Below are 27,026 nucleotides of genomic sequence, written 5' to 3'. Positions count from 1 at the left end.
GCTTCCCAGGTGGCTCAGGGATAAAGAATCTGCCTGCCAATGCAGGAGACCCAGGTTTGATCCCTGGGTTGGGAAGATCCCCTGGAGGAGGGCATGGCAACCCACTCCAGTACTCTTGCCTCGAGAAGTCCATGGACAAAGGAGCCCAGCAGGCTAAAGTCCATAGGGTTGCACAGAGTCGGACACAAGTGAAGCGGCTAAGCAGCAGCAGCATGTAGGTGTCAATCCCAGTCTTCAATTTATTCTCCCCCATTATTCCCCAGGAACCCTAAGTTTGTTTTCTACATCTATAACTCTATTTCTGTTTTATAGATAAGTTCATTTGTAGCCCTTTTTTAGTTTTCAAAATTGCAGATGACATTACATCATACAACTATGCTTCTGTTATAAGGAGAGGTCCTATACAACTACGCTTCCATTATAAGGAGAGGGAAAATTCTTCAAGCATTTTAAACCAGCACATCCATTATAACACAATGGTTAACAGCAGTTCAAACATCTAGAGGCCTAATTAAAAGACAGATTGCTGCATTCTACTCCCATAGTTTCTGATTCAGGAAGTCTGGGGTGAGGCAGAGAATTTTCACTTCTAACCAGTTTATAAAGATTTGTTTTGTTCCTTGGGCCTTTTCTGAGTGATGCTGATACTTCTGGCCCAGGATCACACTTTGAGAACCACTGGTTAAGAGAACAAGACTTACACTGATGGACCTGTGTTCAAGTCTACCATCTCGTAGCCATTTATAGACAAATTACATAATGCCTGCTGAGAAATCCACTGATAATCTTATGGAGGATCCTTTGTATGTGATAAGTTACTCTTCTCTTGTTACTTTCAAGATTATATGTCCTTGGCTTTCAGTTGTTTTTTTAAAAATAATTTTATTTATTTACTTATTTATTAATTTCTGGTTGTGCTGGGTCTGTGTTTCTGTGTGGGCTCTCTCGAGTTGCAGTGAGTGGCAGCTACTCTCCCGTTGTGATGCATGAGTTTCTCACTGCAATGGTTTCTCTTGTTGAGGAGCACAGGCTCTAGGGCACGTGGACTTCAGTAGTTGCAGCAAATGAGCTCAGTAGTGTGGCTCACAGGCTCTAGACAACAGGCTCAATAACTGTGGCACACAAGCTCAGTTGCTCCATGGCATGCAGAATCTTCCCAGATCAGGGAATGAACCTGTGTCTCCTCATTGGGAGGCAACTTCCTTAATACTGAACCACCAGGGAAGCCCTCAGCTGTTTTGAGTCTCTGAGTTTACTTTATCCTGCTTGGAGTTCACTGGACATCTTGTATTTGTATATCCACATCTTCTCTCAAATTTTGGGACATTTTCAGTCACTATTTCTTCAAATAATCTCAAATAATCTTCAAGTCTCTGTCTTTCTCTCTTCTCCTTCTGAGATGCCCATAAGGCACACATTGGTCCATTTGATGGTGTCCCACAAGTCTTTCTGGTTCTGTTCACTTTTCCTCATTCTTATTTTCTGCTCCTTAGCCTTGATAATTTCCAATGACCTGTCTTTAAATTCATTGATTGTTTCTTCTGCCTGATGAAGCCTGCTGCTGAATCCCTCTAGTGAATTTTTCAACTCAGTTATTGTATTTTTCAGCTCCAGAATTTGTTTCTCTTTTATATTTTTTCTCTTTGTTGATATTCTCAATTTGTTCATGTATCATTTTTCTGATTTCCATTAGTTCTTTGAGCATATTTAATAGAGTTTTTTTAAATGTCTCTGTCTAATGACTATTTTTCTTCAGGGATGGTTTCATCTGACCCTCTAAATGAACACGGTTGTCCTGTTTCTTTGTATGCTTTGAGATATTTTGCTGAAAACTGGACGTTTGAAAAAACAGTCACCTCTGCCAATCTCTGCAGATTGGTTCCAGGAAGGGAAGGACTTTACAAATGAGTCCAGGATTAAGATACATTTTCTCAGAGCTTTTCTGGAATGCATCTTCTCTGGGCCTGTGTATACACCCTCCCCCCACCCCCTCTTTTTTTTTTCCTGTTTCCCCTTTATCAATGGCTGGTTTTAAATGTCTCAACTTTGCTAAAGGTCTCTCAACCCTGCTTTTTCTTATTGTATTTCTCAGTCAATAATCTCTTGCCTCAGGCCTCTGCAGTTTCCATGTGGTTCTCATGAGCCACATCTACTGTTTGCTCTGGTTTTCTCTAACCTGAAATCTGAGTGGTACCATATTTCAGCTTGCTGAGCTTCTAGTTAAGCAAAACAAACCAGTCCTGCAGGCAGCCCTCAGATAGCTTAGAACACTGCAAATTCAGTCCACTGAACCCTCTCTAGTTTGTGGAAGGGAATGGCAACTGGGCTATTACTCCCCCCAAACTACACCATGTTACACTGGGGGCAGGGCGGGGCAAGGGTGACTTAAAAATACCACAAGTGTTAGGGGAAGCACGCTGACTGAAACCACCCACCTGGCCAGGCACCATAGTAACCATTTGCATGAGTTGTTTTATGACAGGAGATCCTGATAAGGAATACGGAACTAATAAGCCACCACTAACCAGAATTCGGGTTAGTGTCTCCTTTAGACAGGAGACACCGCGTGTCTATCCACTTCCCAGAATCCCTCTCGCTAACATGCATCTTGGCTGAGTGATGCGTGTGCCACCAGGAAAGACTGAATTAGAATGATTGGCCAAAGACCACCCGGAAACTAATCCCATCACCATAAAACCCGAGACTGCGAGCCACGCAGCAGAACAGCTTTCCTGGGTTCCCTTACCCTACTGCTCTCCACCCGGGTGCCCTTTCCCAATAAAATCTCTTGCTTTGTCAGCACATGTGTCTCCTCAGATAATTCATTTCCGAGTGTTAGACAAGAACCCAGTTTTGGGCCCTGGAAGGGGTCCGTCTTCCTGCAACACAAGCACCCAACTATTCTGCATGTCGGTAATTCTTGACTGAGCATTCACTTGGCTGCTATAGATTTTTGATTTCGAGAATTCCTATAAAATTATTTTAGCCAGTCTCTAGTTATTTATTTGATGTTTCCATGAGAGCTTCCTATGCAAACTGGAGGGTGTGGATGAAGTTGCCTAGTCTGCCACTTTGCTGATGTTCTTATTACATAATTCCTTAAGCCCCAGTTCCTTATAGAGACTACTCCACGAAGGTTGTTAAGATGATTAAATGAGATGATGTACAGAAATATTTAGCACAAAACTCTGCATATAGTAAAAGTTCAATAAATTTTGACCCACTATCATTGTTACCAAAAACAGTCTAATCACAGACTACATGCCTTATCTACATTGTTGAAAGACTTCAAGGTGAGTGACAGAGTGCTGTGCTTTGTACAACATGAACCTCCCCAGCAGTCCTACAAATATCAGTTGCCTAATCCATGCCTATCTTCTATAATGCTATTTTGTATCCATTATCCATTGAAAGTAGATGTCAATGAATATCTAAAGCAGATTTTTTTTTATTATCATGTTTCAGGTTCTCTACATCTTATTCATGACTTTTAACAGAAATTTTCATTCCCATCACCTATGTGAAGGTCTAGAGAATTTTCTCTAGTGGCAATGTGAGAAAGCTGCATGTAGATGTAAGTTTCATTTTTAATATGGGTCTGGTCAGTTTTATACTTTAAAAATGAAACTTATTATATTCTCAGTGGTAAAGAATCTGCCTGCCAATGCAAGGACATTATGGGTCCAATCTTTGGGTCAGGAAAATCCCTTGGAGGAGGAAATGCCAACCCACTCCAGTATTCTTGCCTGGAGAATCCCATGGACAGAGGATCCTGGTGGGCTACAGTCCATAGGGTCACAAAGAGTCAGACAAGACTGAGCAACTAAGCACACACATGCACTGAACAGTTTTAATTTTAACATACTCATGCATTAAAACAAAAAACAAAAAACAGCAGAAGTTCTTTCTAGAGAACATCACTTCACACTGGTCTTATACTATGAAGACATTGCTAAGCCAGTGGATTGCCAAGCTATCTTTGAAAATCACCTTGGGATAATATAACCTTGGGGCAGGACGGGATGGTAAGATGTGTAACTTGGAGAAATTGTCCAAGCCAAGTGTCAAAAGCTTATTTCAAAGAATTAATAATGACCTGGTAGTGAAGAAGCAAGCAGCAGGAGAACAAGGAAGACGAGCCTTTTGGCCTAGGCTGCTGCAATTGCTCAAAGGAGACCCACACTTCAGAGGAAGTCAACTGACTTTTGAAGCAGCCCAACCAGTGCCACAAGAATTACTGAATTCACTGCCTCAGGGACTGGTTTTGGGATGTGCATCCCAGAAACCTGATCTGGTCAGCACATTGAAATTTGGATGCTTTCCAATATGAAACTGCATTAGCCAAGCTCAAAGAGATTCAAGTCGGATAACCTTGTGTTAATCTCCCATTGCCCGGAACAAACAGGTAGTTCTGGCAAATTTATATCCTCACTGGTGACAAGCTACAGAGAAGTTCAAAGAGTGAACATCTTTTGTAAGAATGTGAAAGTTTGTTAGTTGCTCAGTCATGTCTGACTCTGCAACCCCGTGGACTGTAGCCCTCCAGGCTCCTCTAACCATGGAATTCTCCAGCCAAGAATACTAGACTGGATAGCCATTCCCCTCCTCCAGGGGATCTTCTTGACTCAAGAATCAAACCCAGGTCTCCTGCTTTGCAGGCAGATTCTTTAACATCTAAGCCACCAGGGAATGGAGTCAATAAAAAGTAAAGATCATTGTTGTTGTTCAATCTCTAAGTCATGTCCGACTCTTTGTGATCCCATGGACTGCAGCACACCAGGCTCCCCTGTCATTCATTATCTCCTGAAGTTTGCTCAAATTCAGGTCCATTTAGTTGATGATGCTATCAAACCATCTCATCCTCTGCTTCCCCCTTTTTCTTTTGCTCTCAATCTTTCCCAGAATCAGGGTCTTTTCCAACGCTCTTTGCATCAGGTGGCCAAAGAACTTCAGCTTCAGCATCAGTCCTTCCAATGAACATTCAGGATTAATTTCCTTTAGGATCGACTGGCTTGATCTCCTTGCTGTCCAAGGGACTTTCATGAGTCTTCTCCAGCACCACAATTCAAAAGCCCAATTGGAAATATCATTAGTTTTCAGAAATATCTCTCATTTCTTGAATCATCTCACCCAGTACAGGAACTAATTTGCCAAAGAGGTTTCTAGTTTCCTGGACTTATCTGTTCCCTCCCATCCAGGGCTTCCCTTTGTGCTCCTTCTGTTTCCACTGCAGATTGACTTCCTTCCTATTCCTTCTCTTACTTTTCCTTCAAAAGAATACAATTTCCTACTTGAAATTCTAATCACACAATAGGTCTGCTCTGCTGAAAATACATCCAGATCACCTTGATTGGAGTTTTTGGATGTCTAGTCCTATAGCTATATATAACCTATAACTATTCAGTTATGTAATATTTGCAGATAGGTCTCTTGACACCCTCCAACAGATGGCCCCTAATTTTGATTGCTTTACTAATTTATCTTATCTTCACAAACATTTTTTGGAAGTTGAGAGAGTAAGTTCATTAAGCCCTTCTTGCATGCCAACAGATACAAAAACCACATTATAAAGTCTAATCATTTAAAAAATTAAAACATCGAGATTTCTCTGCAGAAATACTGCATAATTTCTCTAAATTAAATGCAACCCCAAACAACACATAGAAAAGCTGAGAATTCTCCTTATTATGTTATGTGTGATTTGGTCAGGCATTTAGTTACCTACTTGAGGATTTACATATGCTAATATGCAGCTAGCATATCTATGACTGCTGTGAATGAAAATCCCATGGGATGGGGCTTTTCCCCTGCTCACAGTCAACAACTTTAATCTGGACTCTATGCTGCTATGGTTTTCTTACAGAAAAAACAGAAGACTGTAAGGTAGGCACTAAAGCTTAAATAACTAGTTGAAAACAGTGACTCAAATAAAAATCGTATTGGAAAGGATGGCACTTTAAGTTCCTTTTGGAAATAGATGGAACTTAACAAATAATATTGGAAAAACAATTGCCTAATAAATTCTACATTTTTTGGTAGATATATTTGTTGAGTCAACAAACATTTAGTAAGTACCTACAATGGGTCGAGAACTATACTAGATGGGAAATGCAGATGAAACTGCAGTTCTGCTCTTCAGGCTGACTCACCTACCTAGTATATGGACAGTCTTCAGCACTCCTTGTAGCTCTAGGATTCATACTTCTAATTTGAAATAATGGATTTCTAATGGGTACTGCGGAGAAGGCAATGGCACCCCACTCCAGTACTCTTGCCTGGAAAATCCCATGGACAGAGGAGCCTGGTAGGCTGCAGTCCATGGGGTTGCTAGGAGTCGGACATGACTGAATGACGTCACTTTCACTTTTCACTTTCATGCCTTGGAGAAGGAAATGGCAACCCACTCCAGTGTTCTTGCCTGGAGAATCCCAGGGACGGGGGAGCCTGCTGCACTGATGTCTCTGGGGTCGCACAGAGTTGGACACGACTGAAGCGACTTAGCAGCAGCAGCTGCAATGGGTACTGAGGTACTCAGGTACTCAGCTCCAGCTGCACTGACAATTTTTTGCATGTATTATTCAACCTTTTCATTCTCTTTGATTCTCTCTGCTGATTTCATGTTGAATTACTCTGGTGTTTTAAAATGTAAGCTTTAGAATCAGAAGGACCTGCTTTAAAATTCTACTTATGCTGGGAAAATTACTTAGACACGTGAGCCTCAGTTCTTCTTTGCAAATTGGAATTCAACACATGGCTAATAGGTCTGAAGTGAGAAGGACAACCAACGGCTAAGTCACAGTCACTTTCCACTCGGGTTATTTTGGTAAAGTACTTACCTCCTCCAGGTCTATGATTATTTACTTACGTGTGAAAAGGGGAAAGAATCATCTTCCTTAGGACCCATGCAAGGTGTAAATAACATAATGCATGGAAAGTGTTTATACAGTGTCTAGTATAGAAGACTCATGCAATAAATACCAGTTATAATTATATTATTTGATCATTAAATGACTTACTATATTTTTAAGCACTTAGCATACTTATTTTAGGGAAGCAAATTCCAAAGATAGCATTTTGTTTCCACTATAGTTTATAACAGAGGCACCCATCAGTAGAGCTGCCTACCTCAGGAAACAGTGTGTTCTATCACTATAAACAGCCAAAGAGATGTTCATGGTTTTCAGCTAAAGCTAGGAAGAAGGGTCTCTTGTACTGGAAAGACCCTGCATGCGATGATATTTAAGCTTCTCAACTTTAGTTTTCCTCATTCTATGACTTATATTTGTCTTTGGTTAGAAATACTACTGTTAATAGCATTGAAGTAACATTAAAAACATTATTTTTACAAAGAACCTATAATTGGGAAATACTCAACAATTTATCTAATTTTTCTTCCAGAAAAATTTAAGCCCACCCTCCTTCCTGCTTCTCTTATTTTAACAGTTATAAAGGAAAGCTCAAAACAAAGTCAGTTACCTCATTTCAGGATATACTGTGATTTTTCTTTAAATATTTGTGTCCTGTTCATTTTTCAATTTTGTATGTAAGAATCATGTTCTTGGTTAGCTCTGATTCTGGTGATAATATTATGAACTAGGTCAGAAGTTAGTTAAAAAAAAAAAACAAAAAACATGTGTCCACAGCTAAGACTCTCATATCAAAAAAAGAAAAAAAACTTGGCCATGTTTTGTGTTCAAAATAAACTTTTCCCTCTATTCTGGGGCAATCATGAGATGTTTCTGAGAAAAGTGGCACCATGAATACTAGCCAAGGAAAAGCACCATGGAGAGAATAAGAGTCAAGGGCCTGACCACCTGACTGTTATGCCATCCCCGTTGATAGAGGATAATTGACAGATCACTTTCCACTTGTTTCTCAATGCCTGCGATAAGCTGTTACTGGGAAAGGGGTCCTGGGTACCTGGTCAAGGAAATATTTAAAAGCTTGCTTTGACTGATGCTTTTATCTGTAGCTTGAAAAGGGCGGTTTGGGGATATGAGTATCAGTATATTCTTGAAGAGTGGCTTACCTAAGAAGAAGAAACACTTTGAAAGGAATAATATTGGCACCATCTGGGACAAAAGGATGTGCCCTGCGGATATGAAGAAAAGTGTGACAAAGGAAGCCTGGGTCCAAACCGCCTTCGGCACCAGATTGAAGAGGTCAGAGAAGGTAACTCACAAGGAGCGTATTCACTGCAATACTGGGACCTTGAGTGTTCCTTTGTGGGGAGAAGAGGTTTGCAAGGTGTTTTTCAGATGCCTCTGTTGTCCTGCCAAATGCTGCCAGTGAGCACTGCCAAGACCTGGACACTCTTGGTCCTGTTCCCAAACAAAGTATGCGGAGAGGCAGAAAGAAAGTCAGCTCAGTGACCAGATGGCCCGTATGCTTTGCTAGGCAAGCTGTTTATTTTTGCATTTAATTTATATGGAACTACTTTTGTACACTGAAAATCCCTAAGTAGGATTGTGGGGTACCTGCCCTAGGGAAGTGTTAAATTCACTGGTACAGAAAAAAGAGTTTCTCTCTCTTGTTTTTTTTTTTTTTTGGTAACAGCGGGAATACTGGTTTTAATTAGAAAATGGGGGGAAAGGTGTCAAAAAGAGAAAAAGGAAGGAAATGATAGAGAAAAGTAATGTTTTCTGCACAGCGTTAGGAGAGATTAAAAAGTGAAATCACCTAGTTTTGGGACATCATTGGTGGTGGATGTGAAAGCATATGAGTCTATTTTGTTGAGCTGAGTCCCTGGGTAGAGGTGGGGGAGAGGCTCCAATGAAACCCTCCCGGAATACAGACATCTTCAGCACTAATTTGGAGTTATCAAGTTTTAAGAGCATGCACAGTGAAATTAAAGAAAAATAACCCCGGGACAATACTGAATTGCCCATTTTTATTTTGTCAAGGAAAAAAAAAGCTTACAATTTCCATCTAACATGATTTTTAACATCCTGCTTCCCCAATAAAAAACATACCATCCCAGGATAAAAATAGTCTTTCTCAAGAAAGCTCAGACTCATTTCTATCTGCAATGATTATATATAATTTCTATAAATATACACGAATACCAATAAATGCATATATATGTGTGTATGTATATATATATGTGTTATATATATATGTCTATGTGGTATATATTTATAAACATGTATATGCACACACACTGATATACATGGATATGCTTGAGATGTAAGTACAAAAAATTTAATACACCCTTTATTCACGGTATTATATGGTAGGTGATAATTTTTTCAAGAGGGCCAACTGGGGGGCTCATGCTGAACAGTGTCACTTGAAATAAAGCTCTAATAGATAACTTGTGGGCAATTTTAAAGCATGTTCTAAATATATACTTATGCATAGACTTGCTGAATGAAAATGGAAGCATTACGCCTAACTAATGTGAAGGAAGTGGTGGGGGCAGTGAGGTAGAGCTGGCGGAGACTTCAGGAGTGAGACAGCTGATAGACACACACCATGCTCAGCGGCCAGTCACACTGACATCTCAAAGGTTGTCTCCCAACCTGAGAATCTGAGAAAATGATGCTACAGACAGATGAAAGCTTGGTCATGAACCAGCTCTGGCTCTGAACCAGAAGTCTACAACCCAGTCATAAATTAAGCTGGGATGAGAAGGCTGAGTAGAATTGTGGGTATTAAGTTTTCAAGGTCTTCTGACCTTGGGAGGCAGGATAATACAAGGAGGCAAAAGCCAACATATCATAAGACAAAAATAAATATACTTGGTACCTGAGCAAGAGTTCCTGCCCTGAGTAGCCCATGAGAGTCACCTAGGGAGCTTAAAATAAAAACTCCTCTGGGATTTAATTGGCTTGGGGAGCAGTCTGAGTAGTGGTTATTTATTTATGTTTTCCAGATGATTCCAGTGTTGAGAACTAAGCTAAGTGGAGAACCACTGCTTAGAAGGCTGGTAAAAGGCAGCAGGAAAAATTCTCTCTCATTAGAGATTCTCAAACGGATTCATTTTCAGTGCTTGGAATATGACAAAATATCCCACAATCAGATATTTAGGGGCTCTGCTTTGTCACTATAAAATCTCACTGTGGTGAACAGGCAGAAGGATACTCTTCTCATCACAACTTCAATGAGATCGCCTGTGCAGTGAAAAGTGACCGAACACAGACACTGTCATGAAAAATGCTAGTGTCACAAAGAGGGCAGGAACCACCTAGAAAATCAACAAAGCACCTGGATTACCTTTGGAAGTGCCGACACTTACTCTGAGCAGGAGCAGGGTGAGAGCTGGCTGAAGGCACAGTGGAGTTTTCCCAGCCCTGGAACCTTGATTATGTGCCAGGGACTGCCACAAGCTTAGTGTAAATGATCTCATTTAATGGACGTGTTTCTTCACCCAGTTCTGGCCACACAATCCTGCTACTACTCCTCAAACATGTCAGGTCTGTTTCCACCCTCTCCTTCCACCTGGAACTCGCTTCCTCCAGGTATCTACCTTTCAGGTCTGTGTCCAACATTCACCAATGCCATGAGGGCTGCTTGAGAAAAGCTGTCACCAGCATCTTCCTCTCCCTGTTCTCTATTGCTCTTATCTTGCTGTGTTCTTTTCTTGCCAGGCATTCTTTCTAACAATTATCCATTCTATCTATCTATCTATCTATGTAGCTGTCTTCTAGAATCTAAGCTCCACTAGGGCAAGTCTTTCCCTCTGTCTCTCCCACTGAACAATGCCTAACCATCCTAACATTCAATATAGAATTGTTGAATAAGTAAAAGATTTGATATTATAGTAAATTAATATTATTATTTTGATTAACAAAATATTACTTCTCTGCTAAAAATAGCTACTTTATTCTTCATTTAATAAACAGAAAACTTTTGATAAAGGAGGAAACAAAAAAGGAAGAAGGAAAAAAACTTTAGTTGGCTATTGATGACACTGGTACTTTCACAAAATGATGGATTTTTCAATTCCTTAAAGTATAAAATATATTCAGCTTACAATGCCGAAGCTGGTTGATTTATACTTTCAGTTATCTCCATTCAGTTCAGTTCAGTTCAGTTCAGTCGCTCAGTTGTGTCCGACTCTTTGCGACCCCATGAATCACAGCACGCCAGGCCTCCCTGTCCATCACCAACTCCCGGAGTTCACTCAGACTCACATCCATCGAGTCGGTGATGCCATCCAGCCATCTCATCCTCTGTCATCCCCTTCTCCTCCTGCCCCCAATCCCTCCCAGCATCAGAGTCTTTTCCAATGAGTCAACTCTTCGCATCAGGTGGCCAAAGTACTGGAGTTTCAGCTTTAGCATCATTCCTTCCAAAGAAATCCCAGGGCTGATCTCCTTTAGAATGGACTGGTTGGATCTCCTTGCAGTCCAAGGGACTCTCAAGAGTCTTCTCCAACACCACAGTTCAAAAGCATCAATTCTTTAGCGCTCAGCTTTCTTCACAGTACAACTTTCACATCCATACATGACCACTGGAAAAACCACAGCTTGACTAGATAGACCTTTGTTGGCAAAGTAATGTCTCTGCTTTTCAATATGCTACTAGGTTGGTCATAACTTTCCTTCCAAGGAGTAAGCGTCTTTTAATTTCATGGCTGCAGTCACCATCTGCAGTGATTTTGGAGCCCCACAAAAATAAAATCTGACCCTGTTTCCACTGTTTCCCCATCTATTTCCCATGAAGTGATGGGACCAGATGCCATGATCTTCATTTTCTGAATGTTGAGCTTTAAGCCAACTTTTTCGCTCTCCTCTTTCACCTTCATCAAGAGGTTTTTTAGTTCCTCTTCAGTTTCTGCCATAAGGGTGGTGTCATCTGCATATCTGAGGTTATTGATATTTCTCCCGGCAATCTTGATTCCAGCTTGTGTTTCTTCCAGCCCAGCGTTTCTCATGATGTACTCTGCATATAAGTTAAATAAGCAGGGTGACAATATACAACCTTGACATACTCCTTTTCCTATTTGGAACCAGTCTGTTGTTCCATGTCCAGTTCTAACTGTTGCTTCCTGACCTGCATACAAATTTCTCAAGAGGCAGATCAGGTGGTCTGGTATTCCCATCTCTTGAAGAATTTTCCACAGTTTACTGTGATCCACACAGTCAAAGTCTTTGGCATAGTCAATAAAGCAGAAACAGATGTTTTTCTGGAACTCTCTTGCTTTTTTGATGATACAGGGGATGTTGGCAATTTGATTTCTGGTTCCTCTGTCTTTTCTAAAACCAGCTTGAACATCTGGAAGTTCATGGTTCACATATTGCTGAAGCCTGGCTTGGAGAATTTTGAGCATTACTTTACTAGCATGTGAGATGAGTGCAACTGTGCAGTAATCTGAGCATTCTTTGGCATTGCCTTTCTTTGGGATTGGAATGAAAACTGACATTTTCCAGTCCTGTGGCCACTCCTTAGTTTTCTAAATTTCCCTTGAATTTAGTGTTCTTTTGCAGTTTTCAAAATTGGCACCTGATAGTCACCTCCCCCAGTTTACCCATGGGATCTGACTTCTCAAGGCTAATGACACATCTTTAAAACAGAAACCCACTCCAAGGGTTGCTGAATGAACACCAGCAGGGCTTTCTGCTCCCTGGGAGAGTTACAGTGCCTTCCTGATCTCCACCAGAGCTGTTGGATAAGGAAGGGGAAGAGAACACACAGAGTGTTCTTGACCCTTTTGCTGAAAACGCCTGCAGCCTTTCTGGAATTCCTCCTCGGTGTATTGGTGCTGCTATCTCCATTCAGAATTCTCTATGCAAGTCTGTTAACTCTAAAATCCTAACTCAGCAGGGAAACACTTTAAAACATTTCTCTTTGTTCCCAGTGTAATAGTACAAAAAATTTACATTTTTACAAGGTTTCTATTCTTCTAGCACTAAAATATTTAAATGGACTCTACACATAGGATCAGACGCTTCCCAGATGTCAGAAATTGATGATGGCAGGTGAGGAGGAGGCACAAAAGCCAGAGGATTTGAAAAGAAGTTGACAAGTGCAGTGCTCAAGGCAGGATACTGTGAAATCATTATATTTCAACAAAGAGAGTAAGTACACCCCTGCAGAGTCAGATCTTTGCACTCAAGCATTAAAATCTTTATCTTTACCAGATGCATAAAAGGAAAAATAAAATCTGAAAGCGAGAGAAGGAACCATGACCGATTTCAATTCCGCCCTCTCCTTCTCAAAGCAATTCATTGTAGATGCATTTGAAGCAGCAGCCCTCACCATTACTATCAGGCACATGAGAACATAAAAAGAGCTCTCAGTCCAAAACCAATATGTGGGAATAAATATAGATAATGTCAGATCAGATGAGTAAAAAACAAGATGGTTTCATTACAATGATCAAATCCAGTATTCAGTTCAGTTCCGTCGCTCAGTCGTGTCTGACTCTTTGCAACCCCATGAACCACAGCACACCAGGCCTCCCTGTCCATCACCAACACCCAGAGTCCACCCAAACTCATGTCCATTGATTTGGTGATGCCATCCAACCATCTCATCCTCTGTTGTCCCTTTCTCCTCCTGCCTTCAATCTTTCCCAGCATCAGGGTCTTTTCAAATGAGTCGGGTCTTTGAATATTTCTACTGTTCAGTTCAGTTCAGTTGCTCAGTTGTGTCCGACTCTTTGTGACTCCATGAACCGCAGCACGCCAGGCCTCCCTGTCCATCACCAATTCCCGGAATGGAAATGTAGCTTTTTAATGGAAATGTAGTACTGGATTGTGGTTTCACACACACACACACACCACAATCCACAATCAAGTACTACATTTCCATTAAAAGCTAACTTGCATGCTAAGCCAAAAGGATTCAATGATTCTTTGCTTAAAACAAAGCACAGTCCTTCCAGGTCCTGTCTGGTACCAAAAATTTGTGGATGCTCAAGTCTCATATATAAAATGGTATAGTACGTGCATATAACCTACATATATCCCCCCCATATAGTCTAAATAAACACTTAATACAATAGAAATATTATATAAATAGCTATAAATACTTGTAAATGCTATGTAAATAGTTGCCACTGTGCTGCAAAGTCCAGTTTCAATTTTTGTAACTTTCTGCAACTTTTTTTCCCCTTTATGAATATTTTCAACTCTCTGTTTATTAAATCTGCAGATGCAGAAATCTTGGATATGGAGGGCCAAATTTAAGTGCATTTGTGGAGTACATCCTTAGTGGTAATAAAACATTTATTTAGCATAAAGCTAGAAAACATCTTATACATCTAAAGTCAGGTCCTCCTAAATTCTTCATAAAATAAGCACAAACTCTATTATTTGCCAACCCAATCTACATTCTGAATTGACTTCATTTACATACCAGCTTGCTCTAACTGGAAGCAGGAATCCAAGGAATGCTATGAGGCTGACTCCATACTGAAGAGTAGAATGTGTTATCTTTTTTTTTCAAGAGTGAGGTTCATGACATTGTACAGGAGACAGGGATCAAGACCATCCTCATGGAAAAGAAATGCAAAAAAGAAAAATGGCTGTCTGGGGAGGCCTTACAAATAGCTGTGAAAAGAAGAGAAGTGAAAAGCAAAGGAGAAAAGGAAAGATATAAGCATCTGAATGCAGAGTTCCAAAGAATAGCAAGAAGAGATAAGAAAGCCTTCTTCAGCGATCAATGCAAAGAAATAGAGGAAAACAACAGATGGGAAAGACTAGAGATCTCTTCAAGAAAATCAGAGATACCAAGGGAACATTTCATGCAAAGATGGGCTCCATAAAGGACAGAAATGGTATGGACCTAACAGAAGCAGAAGATATTAAGAAGAGATGGCAAGAATACACAGAAGAACTGTACAAAAAGAGCTTCACGACCCCGATAATTACGATGGTGTGATCACTGACCTAGAGCCAGACATCCTGGAATGTGAAGTCAAGTGGGCCTTAGAAAGCATCCCTACGAACAAAGCTAGTGAAGGTGACGGAATTCCAGTTGAGCTATTCCAAATCCTGAAAGATGATGCTGTGAAGTGCTGCACTCAATATGCCAGCAAATTTGGAAAACTCAGCAGTGGCCACAGGACTGGAAAAGGTCAGTTTTCATTCCCATCCCAAAGAAAGGCATTGCCAAAGAATGCTCAAACTACTGTACAATTGCACTCATCTCACATGCTAGTAAAGTAATGCTTAAAATTCTCCAAGCCAGGCTTCAGCAGTATGTGAACCGTGAACTTCCTGATGTTCAAGCTGGTTTTAGAAAAGGCAGAGGAACCAGAGATCAAATTGCCAACATCCGCTGGATCATGGAAAAACAAGAGAGTCCCAGAAAAATATCTATTTCTGCTTTATTGACTATGCCAAAGCCTTTGACTATGTGGATCACAATAAACTGTGGAAAATTCTGAAAGAGATGGGAATACAAGACCACTTGACCTGCCTCTTGAGAAATTTGTATGCAGGTCAGGAAGCAACAGTTAGAACTGGACATGGAACAACAGACTGGTTCCAAATAGGAAAAGGAATAGGTCAAGGCTGTATATTGTCACCCTGTTTATTTAACTTATATGCAGAGTACATCATGAGAAACGCTGGGCTGGAAGAAACACAAGCTGGAATCAAGATTGCCGGGAGAAATATCAATAACCTCAGATATGCAGATGACACCACCCTTATGGCAGAAACGGAAGAGGAACTCAAAAGCCTCTTGATGAAAGTGAAAGTGGAGAGTGAAAAAGTTGGCTTAAAGCTCAGCATTCAGAAAACGAAGATCATGGCATCTTGTCCCATCACTTCATGGGAAATAGATGGGGAAACAGTGGAAACAGTGTCAGACTTTATTTTGGGGGGCTCCAAAATCACTGCAGATGGTGACTGCAGCCATGAAATTAAAAGATGCTTACTCCTTGGAAGGAAAGTTATGACCAACCTAGATAGCATATTGAAAAGCAGAGACATTACTTTGCCAACAAAAGTTTGTCTAGTCAAGGCTATGGTTTTTCCTGTGATCATGTATGGATGTGAGAGTTGGACTGTGAAGAAGGCTGAGCGCCGAAGAATTGATGCTTTTGAACTGTGGTGTTGGAGAAGACTCTTGAGAGTCCCTTGGACTGCAAGGAGATCCAACCAGTCCATTCTAAAAGAGATCAGCCCTGGGATTTCTTTGGAAGGAATGATGCTAAAGCTGAAACTCCAGTACTTTGCCCACCTGATGCAAAGAGTTGACTCATTGGAAAAGACTCTGATGCTGGGAGGGATTGGGGGCAGGAAGAGAAGGGGACGACAGAGGATGAGATGGCTGGATGGCATCACTGACTCGATGGACATGAGTCTGAGTGAACTCTGGGAGTTGGTGATGGACAGGGAGGCCTGGCGTGCTGTGATTCATGGGGTCGCAAAGAGTCGGACACGACTGAGCGACTGATCTGATCTGATCTGATCTTGAATTCTTTCCTGCTGGCAAGTATGGACTCTGGTTCTACACTAACTCCACCCTTTTCTAGCATTTGTACATTTCCTCAGGCCATGACTTGAGGCTCCTGTGACCTGGAATTGTCAGGGGAATGACTGACTAAAATTGCCTGCCCTGGTCAGGCACAGTAGTAACCGTTTGCATGAGTTATCTTACAACTCATGAGTTATCTTACAACTCATGAGGTATCCTGCTAAGGAAAGTGGAACTAACAAGCTACCACCCGCAGGAAGAACCCGGAAAAGATCAAAAGGAGAGAGGATGCTACAGTCCATATGTCCTACCAATCTCCCACAATCCCTCTTGCTGGAATCCATCTTGACTGAGCAATGTAGAAGGATCCAGAGTCAGAATGATTAGCCAAAGACAACCAGGAAACTAACTCCATTACCATAAAACCTGAGATTGCAAGCCATGTGGCAAAGCAGTTCTCTGGGTTCCCTTTCTCTCCTGCTCTCTACCTGGGCTCCCTTTTTCAATAAAACGTCTTTCTTTGTCTCCTCGGACAATTTATTTCCAACTCTGTGTTAGACACAAGTTCACTCTTGGGCCCTGGAGGGGGCCCCCTTCCTGCAACAGAATAACGAGAGTGACAGAGACCAACAGGCAGAATACATGCACACAACTACATTCTGGGGAGCTGCACCCCTTACCTGTCCACCCCTATAACTCTCACAACTTTCTAGGAACTCTTTTGAAATCATCTCAAGAGCCAAACGTAACCCAGAAAAGTCATTGTAGTCATAAAGTATTTTTGACCAGAAACCAAATTACTCATATAATTTAAACTAATGTTCATGAACTCATGTTCATACCCTGCTCTTTCAAAAGTGTTTGCTGGAATAGGTTTCACTTGTTTCTGAAAGTCAAAACCATCTACTAGGTCTTTGTAGACTACGCATAAGACTGTGGTAGTTCAAAATTGTTCTTCCTTAGGGTGGAAACATGGGGTGGTGCTAAGGGCCAGGGACTGGATTCCTACTTGGCAGCTATCCCCTGTTTGTGTGTGGGTAAGTTACTTGACTTCTCTCAGCCCAATCCAGTCATGAAATATCCTGTTTATTTACAGCCCCTGACATACACCAATGTTAATGTTAGATCTTTCCCACATCCCTTATCCTGGCTTGGGGGGGAAATACCAAAAGTAAAAATATGGCTCATCCTTTGCTTAAAATTTCATACAATTAAAAGTGACATTTACTTATATTCACTTCTGGTTATTAGATATCTCTTTCCATCTTTAATATAAGTTTTTTAAATTGAAAATGTTCCCACATTTAATCTTTTTTATTGAAATACAGTTGGGTTACAACACTGTGTTAATTTTAGGTATATAGGACAGTGATTCAGATATACATATATATTTCTTTTAAGATTCTTTTCTCCTATAGGTTATTACAAAATACTGAGTATTATTTCCTATGTTATATAGTAGGTTCTTGTTGGTTATCTATTTTATATATAGTAATGTATATACGTTAATCCCAATCTCCTACTTTATCACTCTCCTACACCCTACTGCTGCTGCTAAGTCACTTCAGTTGTGTCCGACTCTGTGCGACCCCATAGATGGCAGCCCACCAGGCTCCCCCGTCCCTGGGATTCTCCAGGCAAGAACTCTGGAGTGGGTTGCCATTTCCTTCTCCAAGGCGTGAAAGTGAAAAGTGAAAGTGAAGTCGCTCAGTCGTGTCCGACTCCTAACAACCCCATGGACTGCAGCCTACCAGGCTCCTCCATCCATGGGATTTTCCAGGCAAAAGTACTGGAGTGGGGTGCCATTAACTGCACATAACTCATTTGCAGAAAACAAAGATCATGGCATCTGGTCCCATCACTTCATGGGAAATAGATGGGGAAACAGTGGAAACAGGGTCAGATTTTATTTTGGGGGGCTCCAAAATCACTGCAGATGGTGACTGCAGCCATGAAATTAAAAGACACTTACTCCTTGGAAGGGAAGTTATGACCAACCTAGATAGCATATTCAAAAGCAGAGACATTACTTTGCCAACAAAGGTCTGTCTAGTCAAGGCTATGGTTTTTCCAGTGGTCACGTATGGATGGGAGAGTTGGACTGTGAAGAAAGCTGAGCACCGAAGAATTGATCCTTTTGAACTGTGGTGTTGGAGAAGACTCTTGAGAATCCCTTGGACTGCAAGGAGATCCAACCAGTCCATTCTAAAGGAGATCAGCCCTGGGATTTCTTTGGAAGGAATGATGCTAAAGCTGAAACTTGGGTACTTTGGCCACCTCATGCGAAGAGTTGACTCATTGGAAAAGACTCTGATGCTGGGAGGGATTGGGGGCGGGAGGAGAAGGGGACAACAGAGGATGAGATGGCTGGATGGCATCACTGACTCGATGGACATGAGTCTGAGTGAACTCCGGGAGTTGGTGATGGACAGGGAGGCCTGGCGTGCTGAGATTCATGGGGTTGCAAAAGTCAGACACAACTGAGCAACTGAACTGAACTGAACTGAACATTTGCTTTATAAGTAGTTATTAAGTATCTCTTGACAATATAAGTTACACTTCTTTAGTACCTACTATTTCAAACTTGAAATATAGTGAGTTATAATTCTTTGTATTAGCACTTGAACCACACAATGTTCTAACAATCTCTCAGTATTCATTAACAGTTCTAAATGTATTAACTCAGAATAATAAAACTCAAGACAGGGAATTTCAAATGTGGTGACTCATTGAAAATCTTCATTAAAACTATGCATTTCAAATTTAATAGGAGTCAAAAGCGCATCATCCTTAAAATTACAAAGTGATGAGTTTTGACATGCATTACAACTGTTATAAACCACTGTATGGAATTCGGTATACACAGGCTTTTAACTTTCCTAATGTGAATTCCTTTATCCCCAAGTGTTTTTACTCCATAGAAGGATGCCTTCCCTCAGTAAAAACTCTATCAAGGAATAAAGATTTAAGTGAATAGTCAATGATTAATAACCAACTGAAGAGGATATCATTAGGAGAGAATCTTGTTTTTGTAGTAAAAACAGTAATTTTGATTCTCCAGAGGACACAGACTTCTCTAGATTACCAATATCAACTCTTTGTATAAAATAGTTCTTGAGAACAAGAGGTGCTTGGGAGTATTTGTCCCATTCAAGGAGCAATAAACACTTTCTGCCTCTGAAGCTTCATGGGGTATTTCAGGTTCAAGTATAAACTCAAAGACACCAAGGTTTCTAGCCAATCAATGCACTAAGTGACCAACTACCATGACTTGAGCTCCCGGTATTGGTAAGGCAAGTTTCTTGCTATAAAGAAAGTTCCAGTGTTACTTGATTTCACCATGGGGTGGTCTCTCTTTTGTTTGTTTCTAAAATGAAACCCTCTCCTGTTTCTCTTTCTCCTCTCATTTCTTTTAAGTTTTGTTAACTTGATATTTTCCTGAAAATGGATGTTGACATGGAGGCGATGAGGCTCCTCTTTATTCTCCATCCCATCCCTGGGGGTCATGCCTGCTTTTTATTACCTTTCCAGGCTTTTATCTGAGGTTAGGGTTGAGCACCAGCTTCTAAAGATCTCCACTTAGATGACCCATAGACCCCACCATATTCAATACAGAACTACATTCTCCAGCTATGTTTGGGCAAACCAACCATGCAAACAAAAAACTTAAAAATGACTTAGACAATTCCTGAGTCCTGGATATCATCTCTTCAAAAAATCTCTTGAATTTTCCCATATTTATACCCTCACTGTTACCACCTTAGGGAAAGGAGAGCTGATATATTCTGTGTGATTCCTACAATTACTAACCAAAATCATCTGTGGAATTTCTTGAATCCTTTATAACCCATTCCAGAACCTTAGGGAGCACAGAGTTTGAACAACTTCTCCAGGTGATTCCATATGCATTCCAACATATGTTTTCTCAGCTGAAACCCTACGAGGTAGGTACTTTTAAACCCACTTATGGAAGGAAAAAAATCTCAGCCTCAGAGATGCTAAGTAACTTGGCTGTGATAAGACAGCTACCAAGTGACAGAGCTGAGATTCCATGTTTATCTGACTCCAGAATCGGTGTTCTTCTGAGTTCCCTGCCATTTACTCTCCATTTACTTGGCCAGTGATTTACACACTTAAAGCTATATGAGCTGTAAAAGGGTTTTTTTCTTTAAATGTTAGTTTCCAAGTCAAACCCACAGAAATGCTGATTCTATAGGATTAGATTCCAACCTAGGAATATGCATTTTAACAAGCAACCAAAAGATTCGAAAATAGGCATCTAGGATCATGCTTTGAGTAAAATCTGATTTTCATTAGACATATTAAATATTTGTCCCCAGAATGCAAATAAAGTCATGTCTATTTTCTTGTTAACCATTAAATGGATTCCAATTAGCTTCATAATAAATCCAAATTTCTAGTCATGGTGCTCATGACCTCCACATGGTGGTCACAGTCTTATTTGTCTCATTCCCACCTCTCCTGCTTTCATTCTGTACGCTAGTCATACGGAACCAAATGTTTGTTCTTCAGTGACAAAGTCATGTCTTCTTAAAAAAAATTATTTTATATTGGAGCATAGTTGATTAACAACGTTGTTAGTTCCAGGTATACAACAGAGTGATTCAGTTATACAAATAATATATCTATTTTTCCTCAAATTCTTTTCCCACTTAGTTTATTCCAGAATATTGAGCAGCACTTCCTGTGCTATACAGTAGGTCCTTGTTGGTTATCTACTTTAAATATAGTAGTGTGTACATGTCAATCTCAGACTCCCAATATATCCCTCCTCCCACTCCTCTCCCTTTGTAAACATAAGTTTGTTCTCTGTGAGTTGCTTCTGCTTTGTAAGTTCATTTGTATCATTTTCATTTCACATATAAGTGATATAATATGATATTTATCTTTGTTTTTCTTACTTCACTTAGTATGATAACCTTCAGGTCCATCCATCTTGCTGCAAATGGCATTGCTTCATTCTTCTTAATGACTGAGTAATATTCCATTATATATACATGTATATATAAGAATGTATATAATATTCCACTTTATATGTGTGTATATATATATATATGCTTACTCCTTGGAAGGAAAGTTATGACCAACCTAGTAGCATATTCAAAAGCAGAGACATTACTTTGCCAACAAAGGTCCATCTAGTCAAGGCTATGGTTTTTCCAGTGGTCTTGTATGAGTTGGACTGTGAAGAAGGCTGAGTGCTGAAGAATTGATGCTTTTGAACTGTGGTGTTGGAGAAGACTCTTGAGAGTCCCTTGGACTGCAAGGACATCCAACCAGTCCATTCTGAAGGAGATTAGCCCTGGGTGTTCTTTGGAAGGAATGATGCTAAAGCTGAAACTTGGGTACTTTGGCCACCTCATGCGAAGAGTTGACTCATTGGAAAAGACTCTGATGCTGGGAGGCATTGGCGGAAAGAGGAGAAGGGGACGACAGAGGATGAGATGGCTGGATGGCATCACTGACTCGATGGACATGAGTCTGAGTGAACTCCAGGAGTTGGTGATGGACAGGGAGGCCTGGTGTGCTGCGATTCATGGGGCCGCAAAGAGTTGGACACGACTGAGAGACTGAACTGAACTGAACTGAACTGATATATATACCACATCTTCTTTATTCATTCATCTGTCAATGGGCTTTTAGGTTTTTATCTTCAAATCTTTGCACATGCTATATGTGCACCTTACTTGGAAAACCCGGGAATTGCTCCAATTCAGTTTTACCTGCTCTGTCATTCCTCCAGTGAGCTGCTCCTTTCTATGACTTCTTAACAGGAAGGGCATCACTCATGTTAGCATTTTTATGCTTCAAAGCACTTATTTCTCAACTTTTGTAATTCTTACCATACTCTTGGTATAAAAACTGCAATTCTTTGTATCTTCAGTGTTAGCACAGTCTTTACACAAAATAGGACATTAAATATTTGCTCAATTAAAAAAATAACTTTTGGCAGATAATCCAAAAAGTTAAAAAAATTTAGAGCTATATTTGGGCAGTTTTTGTATCCAAATTTCATATCCATAATGAAATTTTCATTTCATTAATGAAATATATGGTCAACTATATCAATCTTTTGGCATTTTATAGGCTCATATAATTGCTAGAGGAAGAGGGGATTTTGGAAGTCATGTTAGGTGATATCCCCATTTTTACAGATGGAAAAACAGAAACCTGAAAGAATTAAGTGACTTTCTCAAGTTTTTTCAGCAAGCTCAGTAGAGACTGAAAGCTTATCTTTCCCTGATCCAGTTCTCCTTTTGCTCTGCCATATTGCTTGTTTTTTCTTCTTTTCCTTCCATTATTCTACTTTACCAGGACTTAAACCACTCCAGTACTCTTGCCTGGCAAATCCCATGGACGGAGGAGCCTGGTAGGCTGTAGTCCATGGGGTCGCTAAGAGTCGACTGAGCGACTTCACTTTCACTTTTCACTTTCATGCATTGGAGAAGGAAGTGGCAACCCACTCCAGTGTTCTTGCCTGGAGAATCTCAGGGATGGGGCAGCCTGGTGGGCTGCCGTCTATGGGGTCGCACAGAGTTGGACACGACTGAAGCGACTTAGCAGCAGCAACAACACTTATTTGAGCACCACTCTGTCTGTGGCACTGAGCCAGATATGTTATCTCAGCTCAGCATTTTTTTTCTTCTCCTTCCATCCCCAGAACTTGGGCATTTGATATGTACCAGCATAGTGCCAGTTGCCAAAGATGTAACTATTCGGGAGACATAGTTCCCACTCGAACAAGCTTACAGTCTAGAAGAGAAGACAGATAAGTATACAATGACTTAAGACATGGTTCCTGAAGTGGGCACTCCATGACATGCTTGGGATTAAACATGGAATGAAAATGTGGTGACTATGTATTCAAAGGACAAATGTCACTGCTCCTTTCTTTACCAGATCTGTAATAAGGACAAAAAACACCAATCAGGAAAAAAAAAAAAAAAATTAAGCACACATTTGAGAAGTCATCCTAACTCACCTATCTATCATAGAATTGCCAAAAAAAGAGAGTATTCTCTGAAGGGGACCTTTTCATATTCCCTGACTCCTGAGAGAGTAAAAATATAGACCTCTGAGACTATAGTTATCAATGCCTGAATCTGAAAAGAGACACAATAGACATGAAGCAATGTAATCATCTTTTAACATCACACTTTCAGGCTAGATTGATTTACACATAAATTGAAACTGTCTTACATTTTTAAAAACACATTTTGACTCAACTTTCATTAATTTTCTACCTTGAACCAAAGTCCAAAGTCAACATTCATTCATGTAAGAATAGTTAGAGAGATACATGATACTTGGTGTTAATACTTTTGGAACTCCAAATACTTTCGGAATGCACTGTGTTCCATATTCCCAATATATTTAAACCTGGTGGGGTTGGGCGTGAGGGGAGTTAGGGAAACAGTCCCTCTCTAAGCTATGGCTCCTAATTCTTTTAAAAAATATAACAATAAAAAAGAAAAGATAAAGTCACAAAAGCCTTTATATAAGATAGCACAACACTACGGATTAACTTAAATTTATGCTTATGGTTCACATAGCTAATACGGATTCTCAATGACTTTGAGATGTCAATTTTGTGAAAAAACAAAAACAAAAACAAAAAACCTTTTGGAGACTAGATGAATTAATACTTAGTATTCACCAGTAAATAATGAGTATTATATAGGAGCAGTCAGCTCAGGCATTGTAGGTTCACTCAGGATGTAACGTAGCAGACCCAGGAGGCCAGGGAAAACCTGCAGGAGGGGTGGCCTTAGATGAAACCCAAGAAATAGAGACAAGAAGGAAAGCTGTGTCCAAGAAAGGAAGCAAAACATAGAAAGGCCCTGAGGCCCAGGGAAGTGTGGTGCTTTTAGGTCCCAGGTAGATATTTAGACTCACCTCACAGCATGGAAGCTGGTAAAGGATGGATGTCAAGAGATGGCAGGCATGGGGCTTGAATCTCATGCATATCAGAATTTTATACAGAACTCCCGCAGGTCCTCAAAAAAGTTAGTCTCTATTTTGTGAGGAAAAACAATCTTCTGATCCAAGCCTGAATTTGAGGCTAAAAAAATTCAGTACAAGGATTTATACCTTAAAGTCCTGCAAAATTCAGAAGCAGATTTTTTTTTTTAGGAGTGAAATCAAAGGGGAGGTTTCAGCAGGCAGCAATATGTTCACTGAAAATGCCCCTCCTCTACGCAAAGCTTACTATGAGTCCTGGAGGAAGCATGCTGAGACCTCAGGACAGGGTCTGCTGGCAGAAAGGGGGCAGGAGGAGGCCAAGGCCCACCTAGGGGATAGTTCTGAGGTGGGGAAATCCAGACAGAGAGAAGCCCAGAGCTATGGGCTGGGACACTATGAGGCGGACAAGTTTTGTGAGAGATTGCAGTGATTCAGAATTTATGGGTCCTCTTAGGGTTCATTTCTAGGGCACAAGATACTTTGCCTGTTGTCATAAATCTTTTTTTTTGTTTGTTTTAGAGGAAAATAACTTTACTTTTTATTTTTTAAAACCCTTTTTATTTTGTACTGGGGTATAGCCAGTTAATAAACAACGCTGTGATAGTTTCAGGTGAACAGCAAAGGGACTCAGCCATACATATACAGGTATCCATTTCCTCCCAAACTTCCCTCCCATCCAGACTGCCACATAACATTGAGCAGAGTTCCCTGTGCTCGACAGTGGTCCTTCTTGGTTATCCACTTTAAATACAGCAGTGTGTACTTGTCCATCCCAAACTTCCTAGCTATCCCTTTCCCCCTTCCTTCGCCCCTGGCAACCATAAATTTGTTCTCTAAGCCTGTGAGTCTGTTTTGTAAATTCATTTGTATCATTTCTTTTTAGATTCCACATATTGTTGTCATAAATCTTAATCTGAACATTTCCACCCCAACCCAGTATGTACAGGAAATAAAGGTAGGTCTGTTTCATCAGCTGAAGCCTTGTGATGGAAGATATTCACGTTATTGGATAAAACAAACATGAAGTATGGAGGCAGAGGCAGAGAGCTAGCTGGAGGAAACAGTTCCACAGCTCACCCGTACTGTGGAAGGGCTGGGGTGTTGGACAATGTATGTAAATGTCATGGACTACTCCCTACTTGGGTGGACAGCCCTTACCGAAACAAACGAGTAAGCAAGACCTGGATTTGCACCCAGCTTGACTCGTTATTAGGTAGGCAGATTATTTAATAACTTTGAACCTGTCATTTCTTTGGTAAAAGAAGGATAGTAACATCTGCTTTATTGTAAGAATCAATGAGATAACATTAAGTACCTTACATAGTAGCTGGCATATTTTGATATACAAGAAGTGATGATTGCAATAACAAAGCCAGATAGTATCTAAAACTGGTCATTTGTGGAGGGTCACAGACCACTGCCACCTGGGAATGTAGTTTTAAATCCTTTCTGTGACAAGGACTCTCTACCAGGATAATGTGACAATCAAATGAAAATAGAATAGTTGACTCTACCCTCAGTTACTAGTAAATAGCATTACTGAGAATTGCATGCTAAAGACAAGACAGCATCTGCATAACAGCTAGATAACTTAATATCCCTGCCTGCAATATTTCTAAAAGAGTGCTCAGAATAAAGTAGTTGATTTATAACAAGGGACAAGTCTGGCTCATCTCATGTAGTAAATGTCACAGTTATTGAAGCAAAGAGATCACAGTGAAAATTCACCTTATCGATGCACACAAGATCAATTTTCATTGTTCTACAAAAATAAAACACAATACTTTTTTGTAAATATCTCCTATAACTTGTTATTTCTAATTTGAAAGAAAGGATCAGAAAGCTCATTATACCTCTCCAATAAAATACATTTGCTCCATATGTTATGTCATTTATTTTGTTACTATTACTATTATGATGATGATTATTGTATTGGTCTTAGATATTCTGCTGTGTTCTACTGGGTTATCTACCAAACCACATTTTTCCATGTCTTCTACCAAACCACATGTTATACAAAAAATCATGAACAGTTGAGTCACAGATGAAGAAACAGACATGGCTCATAAACATGGGTAAAGATTTTCAACCTATATCATAATTTTAAAAAAGATAATAAATATAAATTTTTAAGATTTATCAGATTGGCAAAGATAAAGAATGTGATAATACACAATGTTGGCAAGAGTAGGTGAAACAAGTAATTTTACATCTTAATGATACAGAACCTTTGTAATACAATTTATACTAACAATCCAAATTTAAAATGTACCTTGTAACCTAGCAATTCCATTTCTTGAATTTAAAGATAACCTCTTAGATATGCTTAAATGTGTGTGTGTGTAGCTCCATCCATACCATACCACTTCTTGATAAAACAGCAACAACAAAATCCCCAAAGAACATAAATGTTCACTAAATCAATAAAGAACTGATTAAATGAACTGTATAGCCATATAATGAATGCTATGCAGACACGGATCATGTGTGTGTGCTTAATCACTTCAGTCGTATTTGAATCTCTGTGACCCCCTGGCTCCTCTGTCCGTGTGATTTCCCAAGCAAGAATACTGGAGTGAGTTACCATGGCCTCCTTGAGGGGATCTTCCTGACCCAGGGATAGAACCTGTGCCTCCTGCATTGCAGGCAGATTCTTTACCACTCAGCCA

General features: G+C 40.2%; 1 protein-coding gene across 2 annotated transcripts in view; it reads right to left on the bottom strand.

Moving 5' to 3' along the window:
* The window catches only part of PLD5 (phospholipase D family member 5), a 424,211-nt gene that overhangs the window by 178,728 nt on the left and 218,457 nt on the right, over window positions 1–27,026 (bottom strand). Inside the window, exon 1 of one of the 2 annotated variants that reach the window (XM_059875556.1) lies at window positions 10,238–10,460. The exons of the other annotated variant lie outside the window; for it this stretch is intronic. The gene's annotated coding sequence lies outside the window, so the exon portion shown is untranslated. Of the gene's footprint in view, window positions 1–10,237; window positions 10,461–27,026 lie in introns of those variants that run through there. 2 annotated transcript variants of the gene reach the window in all.

This window comes from Bos taurus, chromosome 16 (assembly GCF_002263795.3).
Source record: "Bos taurus isolate L1 Dominette 01449 registration number 42190680 breed Hereford chromosome 16, ARS-UCD2.0, whole genome shotgun sequence".
NCBI lineage: Eukaryota > Metazoa > Chordata > Mammalia > Artiodactyla > Bovidae > Bos > Bos taurus.
This window is presented reverse-complemented; position numbering and strand designations above follow the sequence as displayed.